The 26,244-nt window shown below is 39.5% G+C and overlaps 1 pseudogene; it reads left to right on the forward strand.

Moving 5' to 3' along the window:
* The first annotated feature begins 3,515 nt into the window (after positions 1–3,515).
* The window catches only part of LOC101902675 (GTPase IMAP family member 7-like), a 32,982-nt pseudogene continuing 10,253 nt past the window's right edge, over positions 3,516–26,244 (forward strand).

The following is a 26,244-nucleotide window of genomic DNA, read 5'->3' on the forward strand; positions in this document are numbered from 1 at the left end:
TTTATAGCATCCATCTTCAGTAAGAAAGCACTGAAGAACATTCTCTTTAGGGAAGGATTGAAGCGAAGCAACAAAAGCTGTGAAATTGAAACCAAAAAGAAATAAAAATAATGACAGAAATTGTGCAAACTAAATGATAAATCTCAGAAAGAGGGCAAGTCATCAAATGCTGTCAGATGATTTATTGCAGCCTCTAAATTCTTTTCCCAATTCCTGTTTTCCTAATCAGCCTTTTCTTCCATTATTAGGATCATGGAATGGCTAAGAATCCAGGGGATATCAAAGTAAACATTGTGAATTTTGGAGGCGTGGGACTAAGAAACCTAGGTAGATAAATAAGGAAGGGAACTGTGGATTTCCTGAGAGTAACAGAAAAATGTGAAAGAAAAACCTATTTCCTTGCTTCTTGCTTTTTTGGCTGTTGGAGCCAAGCAGTAAATACAGCTGATATCTGTAACTGTCTATAACCATCCAAAGCTCTGATGACCCTTGGGACTAAGGAACACTGGGAGAAGAGGGCCAGGACTAACAGTGGTTCCTCATCCCAGGCCCATAAATCCAAGAACCCAAGAAATTGTCTGCACATGGTGGTTGCCCTTTTAGGACCTCTGTTCTCTGTACCTCTACCGGAGGTTTAGAACTATAAACAACCAACATATGAGAAGCAATGTTGGTAAGCAGGCCAAGGTGCATGATTCCTACCAGTGGAGACTCTGGGAGTTCATTCTCATTGGCTGAGGCCAAAATATTAGAGTAAATTCCATTCCATAAGTGTTAGTCGCTCAGTTGATCCCATGGACTATAGCCTGCCAGCCTCCTCTGTCCATGAGATTCTCTAGGCAAGAATACTGGACTGGGTTGCCATTCATTTCTCCAAGGGAACTCCCAGACCAAGGGATAGAACCTGGGTTTCATGCATTACAGGCAGATACTTTACCATCTGAGCCACCGGGGAAGCCCATTAACACTCCATCAGTTCAGTTCACTTCAGTCGCTCAGTCATGTTCAACTCTTTGTGACCCCATGGATTGCAACAAACAGGCCTCCCTGTCCATCACCAACTCCCAGAGTTTACGCAAACTCATGTCCATTGAATCAGTGATGCGATCCAACCATCTCATCCTCTGTCGTCCCCTTCTCCTCCTGTCCCTAATCCCTCCCAGCATCAGGGTCTTTTCAAATGAGTCAGCTCTTCACATCAGGTGGCCAAAGTATTGGAGTTTCAGCTTCAGCATCAGTCCCTCCAATGAACATTCAGGACTGATCTCCTTTAGGATGGACTGGTTGGATCTCCTTGCAGTCCAAGGGACTCTCAAGAGTCTTCTCCAACACCACAGTTCAAAAGCATCAATTCTTCAGTGCTCAGCTTTCTTTATAGTCCAACTCTCACATCCATACATGAGTACTGGAAAAACCATAGCCTTGGTGAGACGGACCTTTGTTGGCAAAGCAATGTCTCTGCTTTTTAATATGCTCTCTAGGTTGGTCATGACTTTCCTTCCAAGGAGCAAACGTCTTTCAATTTCATAGCTGCAGTCACCATCTGCAGTGATTTTGGAACCCTAAATAATAAAGTCTGCCACTGTTTCCACTGTTTCCCCATCCATTTGCCATGAAGTGATGGGACCAGATGCCATGATCTTCGTTTTCTGAATGTTGAGCTTTAAGCCAACTTTTTCACTCTCCTCTTTCACCTTCATCAAGAGGCTCTTTAGTTCCTCTTCACTTTCTGCCATAAAGGTGGTGTCATTTGCATATCTGAGGTTATTGATATTTCTCCTGGCAATCTTGATTCCAGCTTGTGCTTCATCCAGCCCAGCATTTTTCATGATGTACTCTGCATATAAGTTAAATAATCACAGTGACAATATACAGCCTTGACGTACTCCTTTTCCTATTTGGAACCAGTCTGTTGTTCCATGTCCAGTTCTAACTGTTGCTTCCTGACTGGCATACAGGTTTCTCAAGAGGCAGATCAGGTGGTCTGGTATTCCCATCTCTTTCAGAATTTTCCACAGTTGATTGTGATCCACACAGTCAAAGGCTTTGGCATAGTCAATAAAGCAGAAATAGATGTTTTTCTGGAACTCTCTTGCTTTTTCCATGATCCAGCGGATGTTGGCAATTTGATCTCTGGTTCCTCTGCCTTTTCTAAAACCAGCTTGAACGTCTGGAAGTTCATGGTTCACATATTGCTGAAGCCTGGCTTGGAGAATTTTGAGCTTTACTTTACTACAATGTTAAATGAGGGCAATCATGCAGTAGTTTGAGCATTCCTTGGCATTGCCTTTCTTTGGGATTGGAATGAAAACTGACCTTTTCCAGTCCTGGGGCACTACTGATTTTTCCAAATTTGCTGGCATATTGAATCCACTACATAGAAAAGCACTAAATTCATTAAGTTGAGATGTCTGGTTTTCTTTAATTAACAGTAATCTTTTGATGTTCCTGACCACCTGGTTTTTGTTGCAAAATCCTACACATCCTGGCTCTTCCTTTGAGTCTTGGGAGCAGTCCCTCAGAGCTACCTGAGAGGCTTCCTCCTGGACCGAAGCCCTCAGGAAGTCCATCAAATAAAATATTATTCTCAACTTTTAGGTTGTGCACTTTTCCCAGTAGATTTGTTGTAAGAACTGTTGACAAAAGCTAAATTCTCCTGAGAATTTGAAAGCTAAACTCTCCTGAGAAAACCACAACTTCTCGAATCACTAAGCCTTCCATGGCCCATCCTGGCCAGATGTGTGGGTAAGGAATGGGGAAGGACACATTATAGTAATCTTACACCAGTCAGACCCTGTAAAGCAGGAGGAGAATATGTGGGTCAGTAAGAGAAACAAAAAGCAGGCAGGAGAAAAGGTAGAGGAAAAGAGAGTGGTGATCGATTAGATTCCTAGAACTTCTCTATCAGATTACTACAAACTAAAAGCAGGGACATTTATTTGGTAATAGTTTGAGAGTTCAAACTCGAAATGTTGACAGAGCCGTGCTCTCTGAAGGCTCTCAGGTCCTTCCTGGTCTCTTCCGGGCTTCTGGGGTTGCTGGCAACCCTCAGCTTCTAGACATATCACTGCAACCGCTTTCCTCTTGCATTTCACTATAAGCAGAAGGAGGAACCAGGCTGCACCTTCCACACTTTGCTTAGAAATCTCTTCAGCTAAATCATCTACTTTCCACCCAATAGTAGAACAGGCAGTATCCCCAGGATACAGCAAGCCACGTGTCTGACTTCCTTCTTCCCTGAAGGGCCCTGTGGTCTCTTCCAGCTCCCAGGAGAGATGATCAGACACTGAGTCTGACTTTCTGGACAAGATTTAGGTCATTTAACAAGGGTCTTTTGGATCTAACATGATAACTCCAAACAATGAATATAATTTAAGAAATTTTGGTGCTATATCAAGCACATGAAGAAAAAGCTTTCCACTTCACAAAACTGAAGCACCCACCATATTATAGGGCAACATTTCTGTCTCTTTAAAACAGTTTCTTCACTGTCCCCACCCAATCTGCTTCCTGACTCCGAGGTCTCAGAGGTGCAGCAGTTAGAGCAAAATCAGGGGCTCAAAAAGTTTCTCTGGAGGAAACCAGACAGCCCATCAAGTCCTTAAATGAGGTGAGCCTGGCTGAGAACAGATCCCAGGGAGACAGAGCTGCAGGGACAGTAGGGTAGGGGAGTCTGGGGAGGGTGTGGATTCTGGCCTGAGAAGGGACCAGGTGCTGTGCAAACAAGTCAGGAGATGATGCCAGAGTGGGGGAGATGGCAGTAGGGAGGGGAGTAAGGATGTCTGTTAACACATTCTCCATGCGTCTCATTTTAACAAGACAACCTTTTGCTTAATATTGCAACTTTCCTCCAGGAATCCCCAGAGGCTCAGCGGTAAAGAATCCACCTGCAATGCAGGAGATGCAGGAGTCCCTGGGTTGGGAAGATCCCCTGGATGAGGAAATGGCAACCCACTCCAGTTATTCTTGCCTGGGAAATCCCATGAGCAGTGGAGCCTGGGAGGCTGTAGTCCACGGGATCACCAAGAGTCAAACACCACTCAAAATACATGCAGGCATCTTCTATCCAGTTGCTGTTGGGACAGACATTTAGTACCACTTGATAACCCAGAGTTTTCTCTTAGTGTCTTCAAGGCAGGTCTTTAGAACTACAAGGCAATTTAGGCCATTCAGTCTAAATCCCTTGTTAAATTTAATTTTATATTGCAGTACCATTTATTTTTAATGTATTAGTTTCTTGTGTACAGGTAAGCGACTTAGTTATACATATACATATACCCATTCTTTTTCAGATTCTTCGCCATATAGGTTATTACAGAGTATTGAGTGGAGAAGGAAATGGCAATCGTCTCCAGTATTCTTGCCTGGAGAAACCCAGGGTTGGGGAGCCTGGTGGGCTGCCATCTATGGGGTCGCACAGAGTCAGACACGACTGAAGAGATGTAGCAGCAGTAGAGTATTGAGTAGAGTTCAATATGCAACATGCTTTACAGTAAGTCCTTGTTGATTTTATGGAAATAGAATCCCTGAGAGCCTGGTGACTCCATGAGACCTTGGTGAATTCATGAGACAATGGATTACCCAGGTTATTTATGGCAGAGGAAACCTAGAACTCAGTTTGAATTCTTTTCAATACTTAACAGAGAGAAGTTGTGTCCCTAGGAAGATGACAGATAAGTTGAGGAGCAGGTGCTTTGTGGACAGGGTTAGCTATTCTAAAGAAACAATATTTGTGAAACCCTCCCCTTGCCTTCTCTAATTCTACCTGTTAGAATTCTGCTACCTGTTCACCATTTGGCAAAGAGAGTGAACTATTTTCCCCGATCTACCTCTGATCTGATGTAATCTATAAAATGATGAAACAGAGAAGGAACCTAGAAGAGGCTGGAGTATGCAGTGGTTAAGTGTAACCATGGTAGTCAGACAGACTTTGAATTGGATCTCTCTCTGCTCAATACCAATTGGCACCATGACTGTGGGCGAGTGTCTCAGAATTCTTAAGCCACATCAGTTTCTTCATTTAAACAATTCTGATAATAAAATTAGCTTCCCTGCAGGTCTTTTGGGGGAGTGAGACACAATTATCTCTTGAATAACACAGGTTTGAATTGTGTGTACTTTATATATTGTGCATTATTTTTGCATCACATTATCTTCTTGATTTTTATGTAATCAAATTGATATTCTCTTTCCTTACTCTTTTTCAAATCTTGGACATATTTTCCCCCCTCCTCACATTACAAAGATTTACCTATGCTTCTTCTGTTATTTATATGGATTATTTTTTTTTACGTTTAAATTTCTAATTTATTTGGAATTTGAATGGCATCAGGAAATGGATGCAGTTTTATCTTTTTCTATATCATTATTTCAATATTGCTTTTTCAGTTCAGTTCATTTCAGTCGTGTCTGACTCTTGGCAACCCCATGAATCACAGTATGCCAGGCCTCCCTGTCCATCACCAACTCCCACAGTTCACTCAAACTCATGTCCATCGAGCCAGTGGTGCCATCCAGCCGTCCCATCCTCTGTCGTCCCCTTCTTCTCCTGCCCCCAATCCCTCCCAGCATCAGGGTCTTTTCCAATGAGTCAACTCTTCGCATGAGGTGGCCAAAGTATTGGAGTTTCGGCTTTAGCACCAGTCCTTCCAATGACCACCCAGGACTGATCTCCTTTAGAATGGACTGGTTGGATCTCCTTGAAGTCCAAGGGACTCTCAAGAGTCTTCTCCAACACCACAGTTCAAAGCATCAATTCTTCAGTGCTCAGTTTTCTTCACAGTCCAACTCTCACATCCATATGTGACCACAGGAAAAACCATAGCCTTGACTAGATGGACCTTTGTTGGCAAAGTAATATCTCTGCTTTTCAATATGCTATCTAGGTTGGTCATAACTTTCCTTCCAAGGGGTGTCTTTTAATTTCATGGCTGCAGTCACCATCTGCAGTGATTTTTGAGCCCCCCAAAATAAAGTCTGACACTGTTTCCACTGTTTCCCCATCTATTTCCCATGAAGTGTTGGGACCAGATGCCATGATCTTAGTTTTCTGAATGTTGAGCTCTAAGCCAACTTTTTCACTCTCCTCTTTCACTTTCATCAAGAGGCTGTTGAGTTCCTCTTCACTTTCTGCCATAAGGGTGGTGTCATCTGCATAGCTGAGGTTATTGATATTTCTCTCGGCAATCTTGATTCCAGCTTGTGTTTCTTCCAGTCCAGTGTTTCTCATGATGTACTCTGCAGATAAGTTAAATCAACAGGGTGACAATATACAGACTTGATGTACTCCTTTTCCTATTTGGAACCAGTCTGTTTTTCCATGTCCAGTTCTAACTGTTGCTTCCTGACCTGCATATAGGTTTCTCAAGAGGCAGATCAGGTGGTCTGATAGTCCCATCTCTTTCAGAATTTTCCACAATTTTCTTATTAGTCCACCTTTTTTCCTGCTCATGTAAGATGCTGCTTTAGTGAATACAAATATAGCATAATATAACTAAACTGAATATAAATGAGTATAGTGTGATCAATTTAGTCTATTTCTGAATTTTGTTTGTGTTTCACTGTTCTATCTATTCATGCACCAGACTGTTTTAATTATAGAAATGATAATGTTCTACTATCTGGTAAAGCTTCTGGTCTTTCTGGTCTTCCTTCATTGATGACTTTTCTTGACTGTCAAGGCTACATTTTCTATTTTCTTCATTCAAATGAACTTTATAATTAACTGTATTAGTTGCATGAAAAAAAAAGTGATGACAAAAATGTTTTAAATTTATATTTATGTAAAGACATGCTAAAGAAGTATCTAATGTAAATTTTGTAAACTGCCTTAAACATGAATCAGTGTTGAATTTGGCCAAATGACTCTTCTGCACCTAGTTAGTTTTCTTCTTAATCTATAACTAGAATGGTTGTAAGAATCAATTTCTTCATGTTGGGCCACCCTAGTGTTTCTGAAATGATCATACTACCATGGTGCATTCCTTTTTAGTGTCTAATAATGGCCTCTTCTTCCACCATCAGGATCATGGAATGGCTAAGAATTGAGGGGTTATCAAAGTAAATATGGGTTTTGGAGGTATGGGACTAAGAAACCTTTCTAGGCAAATAGGGAAGGGAATTGTGTCTTTTCTGAGAGTAATAGAAAAATGTGGGAGAAAAACACATTTCCTTGTTTCTTATTTTCTTACTGTTGGAAACAAGTGGTAAATAAAGCTGATATCTATAACTGTCTGTAACCATCCATTGCTCTCATGACTGCTGAGACTCAGGAACACTGGGATGAGAAGGCCTGGACTAGAAGTGGTCTCTTACCCCAAGGCCCCTGAAGCCAAGGGCACCAAGAACAGTCCCCTTCATGTAGCCTCCCTTTTACGACCACTGTTCTCTTCACCACTGCTGGAGGTTTATAACTATAACCACCAATCCTGAGAAGCAGTGTGGGTAAGCAGACCAGGGTTCCCAATTCCTGCCAGTGGAAGTGTGGGTATATGTTCTCGTTGTTGCTGTTGTCTTTGTTGTTCAGTCACTCAATCGTGTCCAACTCTTTGTGACACCATGGACTGCATCACAGCAGGCTTCCCTGTCCTTCACCATCTCTCAGAGTTTGCTCAAACTCCCATGTCCATTGAGTCGATGATGCCACCCAACTATCCCATCCTCTGTCGTCCCCTCTCCTGCCTTCAATCTTTCCCAGCATCAGGGTCTTTTCCAATGAGTCACCACTTCACATCAGGTGGCCAAAATATTGGAGTGTCTGCTTCAGCATCAGTCCTTTCAATGAATATTCAGGATTGATTTCCTTGAGGATTGCCTGATTGAATCTCCTTGATGTCCAAGGGGCTCTCAAGAGTCATCTCCAGCTCCACAGTTCAAAAGCTTCAATTCTTCAGCACTCAGCCTTCTTTATAGTCCAACTCTCACATCCATACATGACTACTGGAAAAACCATATCTTTGACTATACAGACCTTTGTCCTCAAAGTCTCTGCTTTTTAATACACTGTCTAGGTTTGTCATAGCTTTTCTTCCCAGGAGCAAGTTTTTCTCCCAAGGAGGGGCCTCTGACTGGAAATAAATCTGCTGCCTGCTGTGGTGCCCTCAGCCACTGCAGTCAACCCCATGGAGCACCCTGAGGGCACTCGATGTGAAAGCACCAGATACTGGCCCCAGATAGCTCAGTGTACATCAAAGGAATCAAAGAGCCCCATTCTTGCACCTTTCCTACATAGAAAACTACTAAATTCACTAACTGGAAATATCTGATTATAGGTAATTTACCATAGTCTTTTGATATTTCTGACCACCTGATGTTTGTTGCAAAATCCTATACATAGTGACTCTTCCCTTGTCTCTTGGGAGTGGACTCTCAGAGCTATCCGAGAGGTTGCCTGCGGGGAGCGAGCTCCGCCCGTGGCAAAGGTCATGAGGAAGGAGGCTTGGCATACTCAAAGGTGGGATCAAGCCTCAGGAGTCTCCCTGGAAATTCTCGAGCATCTACCCCCAAAACCAGAGTCTGCCTACTTCCTGCTTTGTGCTTTCACCTACACCTCAGACTTTATGGGGGCCTGTCTCCCACTACCTCTCTCTGAAAAAAGAGTTAGCTTACAGCTCCAGTTAATAATTCCTGGGTGTGACAGTGTTTCAACCTACAAACTCCTTTGGAAATCCTCTAGGCTGCCTGAATAGGTTTTTCCGGCCACATGTGATTGCTCAGAGCCTCCCAACTGTGAGAGGCATGAGATGTTCTAAACTGTCTAAATACAGATTCCTTTGAGCAGTTAAAAGATTGATTAGAAATTGTATTGGTGAAGGGTTTTTCACTTGTTGGGCCAATGTTTGCTGCTAAGTCTCCATATCCCTTAACTGCTGTGTCCCTGGCAGTGTATTGATTAATATAATTGGTGTAAATAGTAGCTTTAATGTTTGTAACCTGGGACCCTTGAGTTAATTCTTTTTCTTGTTATAGCCCACCACACCTTTGCTCTGTAGGAATGCAACTTTATCTAATGCTTTTGGAGGGTGGCGCTTGACTAATCACCTTTAGAGAAAAATAAGTTTTCTGAAGAAAGGGTCTTAAAATGTTAACAGGTCTCCGGGGCAGAAGATGATGCAAATCACCTAAACTTTTGCATATGATAAGTTTGCAGGAAGAAAGCCTGGCTTACTGCATAACTCTACCCCTTCCCCCATTATCTTCTATGCATAACTTAAGGTATAAAAACTACTTTGGAAAATAAAGTGCGGGCCTTGTTCACCAAAACTTGGTCTCCCCATGTCGTTCTTTCTCTCACCTTCTGGCTGAATTATTCAGCCTCTTTTCTCCACTGAATTTCCTCACTGAGCTATCCTTATTCTATTACTCTTTATATCCTTAATTAAAGTTTAATTAAGCAGTTGTTTCCTGATCCTCGCCGACGCCGTCCCCGCTTCGAATTCCCTAGATCCACTGGGGTTGGACCCTGGCAGTTGCCTCCTGGGCCAAATTCTCAAATAAAATTAATTCTCAGCTTTTAGGTTATACACTTTTTTCAGTCAATTTCTTGTTTAAACTGTTGAACAAGACAGATTCTCCTGAGAATTTGGAAGCTAAACTCTCCTGAGAAAGCCACAACTCTCTCGTCACTGAGACTTCCATGGATGGCCCATCCTGGCCAGAGGTGTAGGTAGGGAATGAAGAAGGACACAATCTAGTAACCGTGTACCGTCGGACCCTGTAAAGCGGGAGGGGAATGTGTGGGTCAGTAAGAGGAACAAAACACAGGCAGAGCAAAGAGAAAGGTGATAGATTAGATTCCTAGAGCTGCTCCAACAGATCACTACAAACTATGGAGCTTGAAAGCAAGACATTTACTGCCTCACAGTTCTAGTTCAAACCCAAGATGGTGGCAGAACCGTGCTCTCTGAAGGCTCTCAGATCCTTTCTGGCCTCTTCCGGCTTCTGGGGTTGCCGGCAATCCTCAGCTTCTAGACGCATCACTGCAACCTCTTTTCTCTTGCATTTCACTGTAAGCAGAAGGAGGAACCAGGCTGCACCTTCCACACTTTGCTTGGAAATCACTTCAGCTAAATGGTCAGGTTCATCACTTACAAGTTCTACTTTCCACCCAACAGAACATGGAGTATCCCCAGTATACAGCAAGCTTCTTCCCTGAAGCACCCTGTGGTCTCTCACAGCTCCCAGGAGAGATGATCAGACACTGTCTGGTTTTCTGGGCAAGATTTAGGTCATTTACTATAACCCCAAACAATAAGTATAATTTTGGAAATTTTGATGTGACTGCAGGCACATGGAGAAAAAGCTTCCAACTTGGCAAACCTAAGCGCCACTTGTGGGCAATATTTCTGTCTCTTTTTTTAAAAATGGTCTTCACTAGCCCCACCCAATTTGCTTCCTGGCTCTGAGGTCTCAGAGGTGCAGCAGTTTAAGCAAAAGCAGGGGTTCAAACAGCTGCTCTGAAGGAAACTTGACAGCTCATTAAGTCCTTAAAGCAGGTGAGCCTGGCTGAGAAGAGGCTCCAGAGCACAGAGCTGTAGGGGCAGTAGGATACCTGGAGTTGGAGAGGGCGTGGATTCTGGCCTGAGAAGGGACCACGTGCTGTGCAAGCAACTCCACCGAGAGGATGCTGCCAGAGTGGGAGTGGTGGAGGGTAGAGAGGGGAGTAATGGTGTTTGTTAGCATAATATCCACGCATCTCATTTTAACATGACAAACTTGCTGAATACTACACCTTCCATCCAGTTGTTGTTGGGATAGACATTGAGAACACTTGATAACCCAGACATTTCTCTTAAGAAGAAATGTGTTCCCAAGGCAGGTTTTTAGAGCTGGAAGGCAAATAGAGGCCACCTAGTCCTAATCTCTCTTTTTTAAAATTTAGTTTCTATTTTATATTGCAGTATAGTTGATTGTAAATCAACTACTTTTTTGGGGGTAAATGGTATTTGAAGACTTAAATCTGGCATTAAGGGTGTTCATTGCTACTGGGCTCGTTTTTATGCTTTTTCAATGAAGTTCAAAACTATACAAACACACACAACCAAGAATAGGATTCCTGAAAATAATTTTTTTGCAGGTTTTTCTGGAGGGAGAATACTGGGGGAAGTTAAATATATCCCACTGGGGATGGACAAAGAAATGACTGCATTGTCAAGTCTCTTGGAACAGTCTTTTGTGTGGTTCATTCATAACACAAAATACAATTAGGCTCATTTGTTTCCTTTGATTTTTTACTAGTATTCTGAAATACAACTTTTGCTGTATAGTTGTGTAAACTATTTATATGGCTTTAAGATCGGCTCAGCTGGTAAAGAATCTGCCTGCAATGTGGGAGACCTGGTTTTGATTCCTGGGTTGGGAAGATCCCCTAGAGAAGGGAAAGGCTACCCACTCCAGTATTCTGGCCTGGAGAATTCCATGGACAAAGTCCATGGGGTCTCAAAGAGTCAGACATGACTGAGAGCCTTTCACTTTTTATTTTCAAGATCAAATCTGTGAAATGTAAGTATATCCCAACAAGTCTAGTTCCCAGCATCTATCCCTGTCCCTGCCTTCCTCTTTTTCCCATCCCCATATAAGTAACTTATTGTTTGTTTAGTTTTCAGATTATTCTTCCATTGCTTTTACAGATGAATGAAAAACATATATACTACATTTTCTATATGTAGGTCTTATTCCTCCTCGTTAGAGAAATGCTAGTAAATTGTACATTATTTTCTTCACTTTGCTTTTTTTTCTTAATGATATATTCTGGAGATGTGTCCATACTGGGATATAGAGATATACTTCATTCCTTTTTACAATTGACTAGTACTGCACTGTGTGACTATACTTTAGTTAATTCCATCAGGTCCCTAATAATGGGCAGTTGATACGTTTTTGGTCTTTTGAGTTTTCAAACAGTGGTGCAATGTCAGGGAATGTTTAACAGGAGGATTCTTACATGCTGTTTCTCATAAATCCTCTGTTCCTTATTAGTTTCTGCTGCCAGAAAGGAGTAGAGCTGCACGCAGTTCTCAGGACTGAGGTCATAGGATGAGACAGGCTTGAGTCTCCTTCAGTAAACATTCTCCTTACAACAAAACTGCTTAGTCTCGATCCTCTTTCTTGAGATATGGTTTGTCTTCTGACCTTGTGACCATTATTAATCCCTTGTTCCCTTGGTAATGGTTGCTGTACATTTGGTTTTCTCATCTTTATCATTGTTGAAAGAAATTTCTTGTATAACAGCCTATATATACTCAGAGAAAGATCATTAAAGCACATTTGCTCCATCAGAGCTTGGGTCCCCGTGTCTTTCTCTCTCTCTCTCTCTCTTTCTCTCTCTCTCTCTCTCCACCCCCTCCTCCAGCTCTCCCTTTCACTTTCTTATCATTGACTCCAGACCACCAGGTTCCGGTCTGCCCCAACAAGTGGCAACCAGAACAGGGACTCTGGTATACGTGGCATTTCAGACGGAGTGACTCAGGGCCTATTGAGGTCAGGACATATTGAGGTCAATAAGTACTAAGACATGGGTCAAACGGCTGGAAAGCCCCATCATTTCTGTACTTTATCTCACCATTTATTTAAGCTCAGGGACTTTTGGTTTCATGCCAATGAATAGAGGCTTGCTTTCAAACAGTGGTTAAATGTAATCCTTGATTCCCTGATAAAGGCAGTTTTGATTTAGAAATCTGGCATCGGGTCAAAGACAATGTTGAATGAGCCGCCGGGCAAGGAGAAAATATTCCAATTGATTTCTGGCCCCTATGGTCTCTCATCTGGAGAAGGCGATGGCACCCCACTCCAGTACTCGTGCCTGGAAAATCACATGGACGGAGGAGCCTGGCAGGCTGCAGTCCATGGGATCGTGAAGAGTCGGACACGACTGAGCAGCTTCACTTTCACTTTTCACTTTCTTGCATTGGAGAAGGAAATGGCAACCCACTCTAGTGTTCTTGCCTGGAGAATCCCAGGGACGGGGGGAGCCTGGTGGGCTGCCATCTATGGGGTCGCACAGAGTCAGACATGACTGAAGCGACTTCGCAGCAGTAGCAGCAGCATGGTCTCTCATTAAAGCTGTAGTTCTGCCACTTCAAAGTAAATTCTAGCCCTCCCAATATTCAACAACTACAGAACACTTATTACATGAATATAAATTAAATAATAAAACTTTACAAAAGGCCCAATTAAAACAACATAAAATATTTCAAAAATTTCCTACTAATCCTACCCCGGCTACTCCAAATGCTCCTCCTCTCCCAATAGACGCAACTCCAAAAGTCTCTCCTTTGCTAGAACCTAATGATTCTAACAATGACTCTCCTGAGATACTTTTTGACATCAAAACTGGCAATACTTTTTTAGATAATAATGATAAGTCCTTAGCACAGACTCATATTTGCAAAAAATCGGCACTTACTCGCTCTCCTCCACAATAGAGGCTCTCTGAATTACTGGCTTTGCAATCACAAGTCTCTGAAGCCAGTGGTTTCTTTGCCTTTCCAGTTTTAAGAAATCCTAATGCTCAAGAGCACATAATACCTCAATATGAAGGTATTAATTTTTTTTTCATGCAACAAATGAAAAAGGCTGTAACTATGTATGGCCCACATTCACCTTTTATTAAAGAGCTTCTAAATGCTGTGGCATTTTCTATTGGAAACTTTATTCCCTATGATTGGTGAATTCTAATAAAAGCTCTCCTTAAACCAGGAGAATATCTTCAATGGACAATGTGGTTTCATGATATAGCCAGAGATCATGCTAACAAGAATGCTCGAGCTGGCACTCCCCAAAACCAAATTACCTTTGAAATGTTAACTGGTGCCAAACAATTTGATACCATAGAAGCTCAAATACAATGCCCTCCCTTGTTACATGAAGAATTAAAAACAGTGGCCCTTGAAGCTTGGGATCAAATTACTCAAGAAGAGTCTACAGGTAGCTACACTAAAATATTACAAGGACCTAATGAAAATTATGCTGATTTTTCCATACTGTAATCAGAGAAGAAACCAAAAAACAGCTAGAGAAATTACTTGCTTATACAAATCAGAAATGTCAAAAAGGTATCTTTCCAATTCATGAGACTGGGACTATTATTGATTATTTGAAGGCTTGTCACAATCTAGGATCAGAAACTCAAAAGATGCAAAGCTAGCTGAAACAATGGCTGCTACCTTTAAAAAGGGAAATAAAGGATATTTTACATATGGGGATAAAAACCATTTAAAAAGAGACTGCCCTAAAAAGGCTAATAAAAAAACATCCAAGAATCTGCCTTCGATGCCATAGAGAAATGCATTGGGCCAAAGATTGTAAATCTAAATTTAATATTGAAGGGAAACCTATTCCAAGAAACTCCAAGCAGGGGACCACCCGCCCCCCACCCCCCACCCCAGGTCCCCTTCAACAAAAACCAGGGGCAAATTCCATCTTTTCCCTCAAACCCTCACCATCCAGCAGTGCTGCCATTGATATACCAGCCCTAAATACTTTTCTCCTTTACCCTCAAGCAGTCCCTTCTAGAATACCTACCAGACTTTCTGGGCCCTGCCCCCACAAACCATTGGTCTTTTACTCGGCCAATCTAATTTGACTTCTTCTTTTTTTTTTTTTTTAACTTTACAATATTGTATTAGTTTTGCCAAATATCAAAATGAATCCGCCACAGGTATATCTGTGTTCCCCATCCTGAATCCTCCTCCCTCCTCCCTCCCCATACCCTCACTCTGGGTCGTCCCAGTGCACCAGCCCCAAGCATCCAGTATCGTGCATCGAACCTGGACTGGCGACTCGTTTCATACATGATATTATACATATTTCAATGCCATTCTCCCAAATCTCCCCACCCTCTCCCTCTCCCACAGAGTCCATAAAACTGATCTATACATCAGTGTCTCTTTCGCTGTCTCGTACACAGGATTATTGTTACCATCTTTCTAAATTCCATATATATGCGTTAGTATACTGTATTGGTGTTTTTCTTTCTGGCTTACTTCACTCTGTATAATAGGCTCCAGTTTCATCCATCTCATTAGAACTGATTCAAATGTATTCTTTTTAATGGCTGAGTAATACTCCATTGTGTATATGTACCACTGCTTTCTTATCCATTTATCTGCTGATGGGCATCTAAGTTGCTTCCATGTCCTGGCTATTATAAACAGTGCTGCGATGAACATTGGGGTATACATGTCTCTTTCCCTTCTGGTTTCCTCAGTGTGTATGCCCAGCAGTGGGATTGCGGGATCATAAGGCAGTTCTATTTCCAGTTTTTTAAGGAATCTCCACACTGTTCTCCATAGTGGCTGTACTAGTTTGCATTCCCACCAACAGTGTGAGAGGGTTCCCTTTTCTCCACACCCTCTCCAGCATTTATTGCTTGTAGACTTTTGCAACGCAGCCATTCTGATTGGTGTGAAATGGTACCTCATAGTGGCTTTGATTTGCATTTCTCTGATAATGAGTGATGTTGAGCATCTTTTCATGTGTTTGTTAGCCATCTGTATGTCTTCTTTGGAGAAATGTCTATTTAGTTCTTTGGCCCATTTTTTGATTGGGTCATTTATTTTTCTGGAGTTGAGCTGTAGGAGTTGCTTGTATATTTTTGAGATTAGTTGTTTGTCAGTTGCTTCATTTGCTATTATTTTCTCCCATTCTGAAGGCTGCCTTTTCACCTTGCTAATAGTTTCCTTTGTTGTGCAGAAGCTTTTAGGTTTAATTAGGTCCCATTTGTTTATTTTTGCTTTTATTTCCAATATTCTTGGAGGTGGGTCATAGAGGATCCTGCTGTGATGTATGTCAGAGAGTGTTTTGCCTATGTTCTCCTCTAGGGGTTTTATAGTTTCTGGTCTTACGTTGAGATCTTTAATCCATTTTGAGTTTATTTTTGTGTATGGTGTTAGAAAGTGTTCTAGTTTCATTCTTTTACAAGTGGTTGACCAGATTTCCCAGCACCACTTGTTAAAGAGACTGTCTTTTCTCCATTGTATATTCTTGCCTCCTTTGTCAAAGATAAGGTGTCCATATGTGCGTGGATTTATCTCTGGGCTTTCTATTTTGTTCCATTGATCAATATTTCTGTCTTTGTGCCAGTACCATACTGTCTTGATAACTGTGGCTTTGTAGTAGAGCCTGAAGTCAGGTAGGTTGATTCCTCCAGTTCCATTCTTCTTTCTCAAGATAGCTTTGGCTATTCGAGGTTTTTTGCATTTCCATACAAATTGTGAAATTATTTGTTCTAGCTCTGTGAAGAATACCCTTGGTAGCTTGATAGGGATTGCATTGAATCTATAAATTGCTTTGGGCAGTATACTCATTTTCACTATATTGATTCTTCCAATCCATGAACATGGTATATTTCTCCATCTATTGGTGTCCTCTTTGATTTCTTTCACCAGTGTTTTATAGTTTTCTATATATAGGTCTTTAGTTTCTTTAGGTAGATATATTCCTAAGTATTTTATTCTTTCCGTTGCAATGGTGAATGGAATTGTTTCCTTAATTTCTCTTTCTGTTTTCTCATTATTAGTGTATAGGAATGCAAGGGATTTCTGTGTGTTGATTTTATATCCTGCAACTTTACTATAGTCATTGATTAGTTCTAGTAATTTTCTGGTGGAGTCTTTAGGGTTTTCTATGTAGAGGATCATGTCATCTGCAAATAGTGAGAGTTTTACTTCTTCTTTTCCAATTTGGATTCCTTTTATTTCTTTTTCTGCTCTGATTGCTGTGGCCAAAACTTCCAAAACTATGTTGAATAGTAATGGTGAAAGTGGGCACCCTTGTCTTGTTCCTGACTTTAGAGGAAATGCTTTCAATTTTTCACCATTGAGGATAATGTTTGCTGTGGGTTTGTCATATATAGCTTTTATTATGTTGAGGTATGTTCCTTCTATTCCTGCTTTCTGGAGAGTTTTTATCATAAATGGATGTTGAATTTTGTCAAAGGCTTTCTCTGCATCTATTGAGATAATCATATGGTTTTTATTTTTCAATTTGTTAATGTGGTGTATTACATTGAGTGATTTGCGGATATTGAAGAATCCTTGCATTCCTGGGATAAAGGCTACTTGGTCATGGTGTATGATCTTTTTAATGTGTTGTTGGATTCTGATTGCTAGAAATTTGTTAAGGATTTTTGCATCTATGTTCATCAGTGATATTGGCCTGTAGTTTTCTTTTTTTGTGGGATCTTTGTCAGGTTTTGGTATTAGGGTGATGGTGGCCTCATAGAATGAGTTTGGAAGTTTACCTTCCTCTGCAATTTTCTGGAAGAGTTTGAGCAGGATAGGTATTAGCTCTTCTCTAAATTTTTGGTAGAATTCAGCTGTGAAGCCGTCTGGACCTGGGCTTTTTTTTTGCTGGAAGATTTTTGATTACAGTTTCAATTTCCGTGCTTGTGATGGGTCTGTTAAGATTTACTATTTCTTCCTGGTCGAGTTTTGGAAAGCTCTACTTTTCTAAGAATTTGTCCATTTCTTCCACGTTGTCCATTTTATTGGCATATAATTGTCTCTTATGATCCTTTGTATTTTTGTGTTGTCTGTTGTGATCTCTCCATTTTCATTTCTAATTTTATTGATTTGATTTTTCTCCCTTTGTTTCTTGATGAGTCTAGCTACTGGTTTGTCAATTTTATTTATCCTTTCAAAGAACCAGCTTTTGGCTTTGTTGATTTTTGCTATGGTCTCTTTTGTTTCTTTTGCATTTATTTCTGCCCTAATTTTTAAGATTTCTTTCCTTCTACTAACCCTGGGGTTCTTCATTTCTTCCTTTTCTAGTTGCTTTAGGTGTAGAGTTAGGCTATTTATTTGACTTTTTTCTTGTTTCTTGAGGTTTTGGGTTGTTGTGTTTTCATTTTCATTCGTTTCTATGCAAATTTTGATTTCTTTTTGTATTTCTTCTGTGATTTGTTGGTTATTCAGCAGCGTGTTGTTCAGCCTCCATATGTGGGAATTTTTAATAGTTTTTCTCCTGTAATTGAGATCTAATCTTACTGCATTGTGGTCAGAAAAGATGCTTGGAATGATTTCTATTTTTTTGAATTTACCAAGGCTAGATTTATGGCCCAGGATGTGATCTATCCTGGAGAAGGTTCCATGTGTGCTTGAGGAAAAGGTGAAATTCATTGTTTTAGGATGAAATGTCCTATAGATATCAATTAGGTCTAACTGGTCTATTGTATCATTTAAAGTTTGTGTTTCCTTGTTAATTTTCTGTTTAGTTGATCTATCCATAGGTGTGAGTGGGCTATTAAAGTCTCCCACTATTATTGTGTTATTGTTAATGTCTCCTTTCATACTTGTTAGCATTTGTCTTACATATTGCAGTGGTCCCGTGTTGGGTGCATATATATTTATAATTGTTATATCTTCTTCTTGGGTTGATCCTTTGATCATTATGTAGTGACCATCTTTGTCTCTTTTCACAGCCTTTGTTTTAAAGTCTATTTTATCTGATATAAGTATTGCTACTCCTGCTTTCTTTTGGTCCCTATTTGCACGGAAAATCTTTTTCCAGCCCTTCACTTTCAGTCTGTATGTGTCCCCTGTTTTGAGGTGGGTCTCTTGTAGACAACATATGTAGGGGTCTTGTTTTTGTATCCATTCAGCCAGTCTTTGTCTTTTGGTTGGGGCATTCAACCCATTTACGTTTAAGGTAATTACTGATAAGTATGATCCCGTTGCCATTTATTTTATGGTTTTGGGTTCGATTTTATACACCGTTTTTGTGTTTCCTGTCTAGAGAATATCCTTTAATGTTTGTTGGAGAGCTGGTTTGGTGGTGCTGAATTCTCTCAGCTTTTGCTTGTCTGTAAAGCTTTTGATTTCTCCTTCATATTTGAATGAGATCCTTGCTGGATACAGTAATCTGGGCTGTAGGTTATTTTCTTTCATCACTTTAAGTATGTCTTGCCATTCCCTCCTGGCTTGAAGAGTTTCTATTGAAAGATCAGCTGTTATCCTTATGGGAATTCCCTTGTGTGTTATTTGTTGTTTTTCCCTTGCTGCTTTTAATATTTGTTCTTTGTGTTTGATCTTTGTTAATTTGATTAATATGTGTCTTGGGGTGTTTCACCTTGGGTTTATCCTGTTTGGGACTCTCTGGGTTTCTTGAACTTGGGTGATTATTTCCTTCCCCATTTTAGGGAAGTTTTCAACTATTATCTCCTCAAGTATATCCTCATGGTCTTTCTTTTTGTCTTCTTCTTCTGGGACCCCTATGATTCGAATGTTGTAGCGTTTTAATACTGTCCTGGAGGTCTCTGAGATTGTCCTCATTTCTTTTTATTCATTTTTCTTTTATCCTCTCTGATTCATTTATTTCTACCATTCTATCTTCTAATTCACTAATCCTGTCTTCTGCCTCTGTTATTCTGCTATTTGTTGCCTCCAGAGTGTTTTTAATTTCATTTATTGCATTATTCATTATATATTGACTCTTTTTTATTTCTTCTAGGTCCTTGTTAAACCTTTCTTGCATCTTCTCAATCCTTGTCTCCAGGCTATTTATCTGTGATTCTATTTTGATTTCAAGATTTTGGATCAATTTCACTATAATTATTTGGAATTCTTTATCAGGTAGATTCCCTATCTCTTCCTCTTTTGTTTGGTTTGGTGGGCATTTATCCTGTTCCTTTATCTGCTGGGTATTCCTCTGTCTCTTCATCTTGTTTAAATTGTTGAGTTTGGGGTGTCCTTTCTGTATTCTGGCAGTTTGTGGAGTTCTCTTTATTGTGGTGTTTCCTCGCTCTGTGTGGGTTTGTACAGGTGGCTTGTCAAGGTTTCTTGGTTAGGGAAGCTTGTGTCAGTGTTCTGGTGGGTGGAGCTGTATTTCTTCTATCTGGAGTGCAATGAAATGTCCAGTAATGAGTTATGGGATGTCTATGGTTTTGGGGTGACTTTGGGCTGCCTGTATCTTGGAGCTCAGGGCTGTGTTCCTTGTTGGTGGAGAATTTGCTTGGTATGTCTTGCCCTGAAACTTGTTGGCCCTTGTGTGGTGCTTGGTTTCAGTGCAGGTATGGAGGCATTTGATGAGCTCCTGTCAATTAATGTTCCTTGGAGTCAGGAGCTCCCTGGAGTCAGGATTTGGACTTAAGCCTCCTGCTTCCAGTTATCGGTCTTATTTTTACAGTAGTTTCAAAGCTTCTCCTTCTATACAGCACCATTGATAAAACATCTACGTTAAAGATGAAAAGTTTCTCTACCATGAGGGTCACCCAGAGAGGTTCACAGCATTACATGGAGAAGAAAAGAGGGAGGAGAGATTTAGAGGTGACCCAAATGAGATGAGGTGGAATCAATACAGGAGAGAGTGGGCTAGCCAGTAATCTCTTCCTTATGTGCACTCCACAACTGGACCACTCAGAGTTGTTCATGGAGTTATACAGAGAAGAGAAGAAGGAGGAAGGTGACAGAGGTGGCCAGGAGGATAAAAGGGGGAAATGAAAAGGAGGGAGACAGATCCAGCCAGTAATCAGTTCCCTAAGTGTTCTCCACCGTCTGGAACACACAGAAATTTACAGAGTTGGGTAGAGTAGAGAGGGGTTAGGGAGGAGACACAGGCGACCTGGTGGAGAAAAAGGAGAGTCCAAAGGGAGAGAGAGCAGTCAAGCCAGTAATCTCGCTCCCTAGTGAAAAATGGGTACTGAAGATTGGGTTCTTAAAGGTACAAAATGGGTAACAAATACATAAAAGCAAAAATTAAAAATCTAGAGTAGAGTTTGGAATTTCAAAAATATGATGTTAAAGAAAAGAAGAAGGAAAAGAAAGAAAAAAACGAACAAATAAAAACAAACAAGGTCGCAAAAATTATAAAGAAAATATAGGTACAAAATTGATAACTAATACCAAAAAGCAAAAGTTAAAAATCTAGAGTAGAGTTTGGAATTTCATAAATACAATGTTAAAAAAAGAAGAAAAAGAGAGAGAGAGAGAGAAAAAAAAAACAAACAAGAACAAACAAAGTCACATAAATTATAAAGAAAATACAGGTACAAAATTGATAACAAATCCCAAAAAGCATAAATTAAAAATCTAGAGTAGAGTTTGGAATTTCAGATATACAATGTTATTTAAAAGAAGAGAAAGAAACAGAGAAAAAGAAGAAGAAAAAATAAAAAAGGGCCACAGAAATTATAAAAAAAAACTATAGGTACAAAATTGATAACAAATACCAAAAAGCTAAAATTAAAAATCTAGACTAGAGTTTGGAATTTCAAAAATACAATGTTAAAGAAAAGAAGGAGAAAAAAAAAAAAAAAAACCAAGGTCAAAAAAAAATTATAAAATATATATATATGAAGTTTGCTTAAAAAAAAAATAGGGTCTTCTTTTTTTTTTTTTTTTTTTTTGCAAAGTAATCGGTTATAAAAGTGGAAATTAAAGGAATAATAGAGGACTTAAAAATTTTTTTTAATTTAAAAAAAATTTAAAAAAAGAAAGAAAGAATGATCGTAAAAATAGTAAAAATATATCTAGGACTTTCTCTGGTTTTGTTGTGAGTATTGTGGGTTCAGTTCATTTTTGGCTAGTTCCTTGGTCTGACTTATATTTCTCAAGATCTATAGGCCCCTTCCTATGTAGTTGGTTCTAACCACAGGGTTTTAATCTATTGCCTGTAGTTTCCAAGGCGGATCCCTCTGTTATAGCTTCTTCTGTTTGCTGGTCTCTTCAGTGTCTGGTTTCCACCCTGACACAAAGGGGACGGTGGAGGACACTTTTTTTTTTTTTTTTAGGCTCACTTGTTCATTCGCGCTGTGGGGAGGGAGGGAGGGATACTGCAAACAAATAACACTGGTGTGTGCTCGCAGTGCCTCAGCCACACTGGGTCTGCCCCCCGTTCATGGCGCGTGTAGCCTCCCTGCCCACGCTGCTCAGGCTCTAGGTTGCTCTGCTGGGAACCATCCGTGGCCGGCCCTGGGCTGCCTGTGCTTCCCAGGTCCAAGCCACTCAGGTTCAGGCACTCGGGTAGTCCTCAGACGTGCAGACTCTCGGTTGGGCCTGCGTTTTGTGCCCTTCCCGGATCCGAGCAGCTCAGGTGATGAGGTGTTTGGCGCGCGTTGCTGCGACTTATCGCCTCCCCACCGCTCGGTTATCTAGGTGTGCAACCAGTGCACCTTCTCAGGCAGATGTTGACCATCCAGACCCCCAAGAAGTTTTAGTTAGCAAAGAAGCCTGCTTACAGTTTTATAGATAATGTCTCTCTGGGGCTGCGATTGTCCCCTTCCGGCTCTGGCTGCCTATCACCGGAGGGGGATGGTCTGCCACCGGCTATCTCTGTTCAGTCCTTTGTTCCGTGTGCGGGCCTGGCGGTGTCTTAGGTTAGGTCTGGCTTTTTGCGTGGTAGATACCCCACAGTCTGGTTTGCTAGCCCAAATTATTTCACTCAGATAGTGCTCGGGGTATTCAGGCCAGATCCTTGCGATGCAGCCCTCGCCACGCCTCCCTGCCCAGCCCCCGCTTGCTAATGGCAGATGCAGGTGTCTGTGCTGCTTCTCCGCTGGGGGAGTTACCGTAGGGCTCGCAATGTGCGGGTTTTAATTGTTTATTTATTTTTCCTCCCAGTTATGTTGCCCTCTGTGCTTCCAAGGCTCGGCACAGATTCGGCAGTGAGAAGGTTTCCTGGTGTTTGGAAACTTCTCTCTTTTTAAGACTGCCTTCCCAGGACGGAACTCCATCCCTCCCTCTTTTGTCTCTGTTTTTGTCTTTTATATTTTTTCCTACCTCCTTTCGAAGACGGGTTGCTTTTCTGGGTGCCTGATGTCCTCTGCCAGCATTCAGAAGTTGTTTTGTGGAATTTACTTGGTGTTTAAATGTTCTTTTGATGAATTTGTGGGGGAGAAAGTGTTCTCCCCATCCTACTCCTCTGCCATCTTAGCTCCTCCCTCTAATTTGACTTCTAAAGAAATTGCTGTTCACCCTGAAGTAATTAATTCAGATTATAAAGGAAAAATTCAAATCATGATGTCATCTCAGATTCTATGGCAATTTAGAAAAGGGGACAAAATTGCTCAATTACTTCTTTTGCCTTACATTTCTATTAACTGCTCTAATGATGTACAGACAGGCAGATTCAACAGTAAAGATCAAAAACAATCCTTATAGACATCATTGGTATCTGAATATGCCTGACTAAATATAAATATCAAAATTAATGGTAAAAGATTTTCTGGTCTCCTCAACACTGGATCTGATATTACTATTATTTCCAAAACACTCATGGCCCAAATCCTGGCCTATACAAAAAAAATCTCTTGCCAAATTGCAGGAATTTCTCAAACCAAAGTACAAGAAATTTATCAAAATGTTCAAATCTACCCATATGAAGAACCAAAAGGCAAGCCTACAACATTAAGACCTTATGTGATAGATTCACCCCTTAATCTAATAAGAAGGGACTTACTTATGCAATGGAAAATTCATATATACATTCCACATTTTTTCTAGGGGCCACTGCTCATTTAACAAACAAAGCAATTATTAAAATAATAGCTTATAGACACACAATTAGAATTGAAACATATTGAAGAATCTTGCTCTCCTTGGAATGCTCCTATTTTTGTTATAAAAAGGAAATCTAACAAATAGCATCTCTTAACAGACCGTTAAAAAGTTAATGCATCTGTGAAACCTATGGGTGCATTACCACCAGGGATCCCATCACCTACTACTATTCCTTAAAATTGGCACATTATTATTACTGATTTACAAGATTGCTTTTTAAATATACCTTTACACTCTTTAGACCAAGAGAGATTCACTTTCTTTCTCCCTTTTCCTAATCACATCAGGCCTCATAAAAGATTTCAATAGACTATGTTACCTCAAGGTATGCTTAACAGTCCTACTATTTGTCCAAATTTTGTAGCCAAGGCTTTACATCCAATGTGATAGCAATTCCCACATTCATATAGCATTAATAATATACTGTAACTTCAAAAAGGAGAAATGATATTTTTGACACTGAATGTCCATGATATTCTTTAGACTCCAGAGAAAACTGATTAAAATAAAATCTTTTTTGAAATTGCAAAACTGGTTCTTCTTACACGTGCAGTCAAGAAAAGGTTAACTTGTTAATATATTTTTTGGAGTTCCAATTCTGCCTGGGAAACAAAAAGAGGCTTAAGAAAAAACTTAAAGTTAACTCTTATCATGTCCTTGGGATACACAGCCCACTCTATCCAGGACTCGAACCATAAACAAATTGGTGGAACTCAAAAAAAAAAAATATATATATATATATATATGTATATATATATATATATCTCAAAAAGATATTTTAAATTTCAAGCAGAAAACTATGTCTATCTATCTAAATTTATCTATGTCTCAATGTCTATCTTTGTTTTTAAATAATATGAAATTAATTTATAAATGAGCTTTGTTTAAATTCAGGTTCACATGAACTGAAAAATATTCAATATTAAATATAATGTTTATTTAAATATAAATATAATTTAAATTGTTTACTAACGTAATTAAGACATGTCTTAAATCATCAACATTATGTAATACTTTTATTATGCCTAGGTTTAAGGTAAACTAAATTTGTCAACAAAAAGGTAACTCTTTATATATACATATATATATATATAAATGAGATGAAAACTTTTAAACTCTATTTAAAATAATTATATTTATTTTATATATATATAAATAAAATTATATATTATTTTCCACAGTTTGTTGTGATCCACACAGTCAAAGGTTTTGGCATAGTCAATAAAGCAGAAGTAGATGCTAAAAAAAAATAAAAATAAAAATAAAATAAAATAAAATAATTATATTTAATAGAGTAATCTATTATTATAATCTAAAATAATCTATTATTATAATCTAAAATAATCTCTTAATATTGGGGTAACTTAAATTTCCAGAGTTGTACTAAACTAAATAATAAAAGTTTATTAAATAGCTAGGTCATTTCCAAATAAAGTAAGATTTTAAAACATTAACTACTGAACACTAACTTCCTCTTACAAAAAGTTTTTCTTACCGAAAAACTAAAGAGATTTTAGACTATTAATAAATATATATATAAATAAATATATAATAATACATAATATAATAAATATATTCACCAATCTATAAAATGCTAACATACAAGACATTTCATAGTTGCTAAAGAAAAGTAAGACATACACTTTTAATAAAAAGATATAAGAAATGGCAAATAAAATGATTAATACAAAAATATAAAAAAGGTCTATGACAAATGAAAGAGAATTTTATGACAAATGGATATAACTCATTCCCCTGAACTTTCTTCCTCTTCCTTCTTACATGTCTCAATCGATACAAATTCTTCTTTTACGTGGGCCACACGTCTCCAAGGTGAAACTACACAACATGTTATAACCCCCCTGTTAGCTTACTTTGCAATAATGAGAACACCTGATTCTATAAAAACAGACAATGGCCCTGCCTATATGTCTAAGCAGTTCAAACAATTTTTACATTCATTCTCTATTAAACAGATTATAAACATTCCTTATAATCCACAAACACAAGACATAATTAAACAAACACATTACATACTGAAACTACAAATAAAAAATTAAATAAGGGGGAATACACAGGAACACTTTTATCTTCCTTATCCACAGCAAACTTTACTAGATTCTAATGCAATATATTCTTTAAGCCTATAACTATTGTTAATATAGCTTTATTTCTGTTTCCAGTCTGTAAGATTCTTAAAACAAAATAACATCAGCTTCAGTGCCTGTTTCACAATACAAAACAAAAACAACATAAAAAAGACACCATTTGCTGAATAAGTTATTTGTTCCTAAGAGTACCAAAAGTGCAAAATATTCACCTTCTTTTCAGGTCGGTCTTGAAAGTATAATCATCTTCTTTGACACACTGAACAGAGAGATTCAACAGCTGCTAGGCTGAGTTTCTTTTCCCAGGACAAGGTCAGGTACTTGGATGTGAGCAGCGTTTCATTCGTCAAGTTGTTCTGCATCAGCTTTTCAGTAATTTCACTTAGGATAAAATGTTTGAGTGTTTGCTCCTAATCCTTTGCCCCAAATAACACAAACCACTTAAAACACAGTCAGATCCCATTTCTTTTTATATCAGGAAAAATGTATGTACTGAATGAAGAAAAAATCAACCCATTATTTCAAAACCACATCCAAATTTTCATGGTTAGTCAGTGATGGCAGCAAGACTGTGGTGCCTCATGGGAGTTAGGGCAGGCTTGCTTACTGACACGTTGCTTGGTTGGAGCTGATGAACTCTACAT

Source organism: Bos taurus, chromosome 4 (genome assembly GCF_002263795.3).
Source record: "Bos taurus isolate L1 Dominette 01449 registration number 42190680 breed Hereford chromosome 4, ARS-UCD2.0, whole genome shotgun sequence".
NCBI classification, from domain to species: domain Eukaryota; kingdom Metazoa; phylum Chordata; class Mammalia; order Artiodactyla; family Bovidae; genus Bos; species Bos taurus.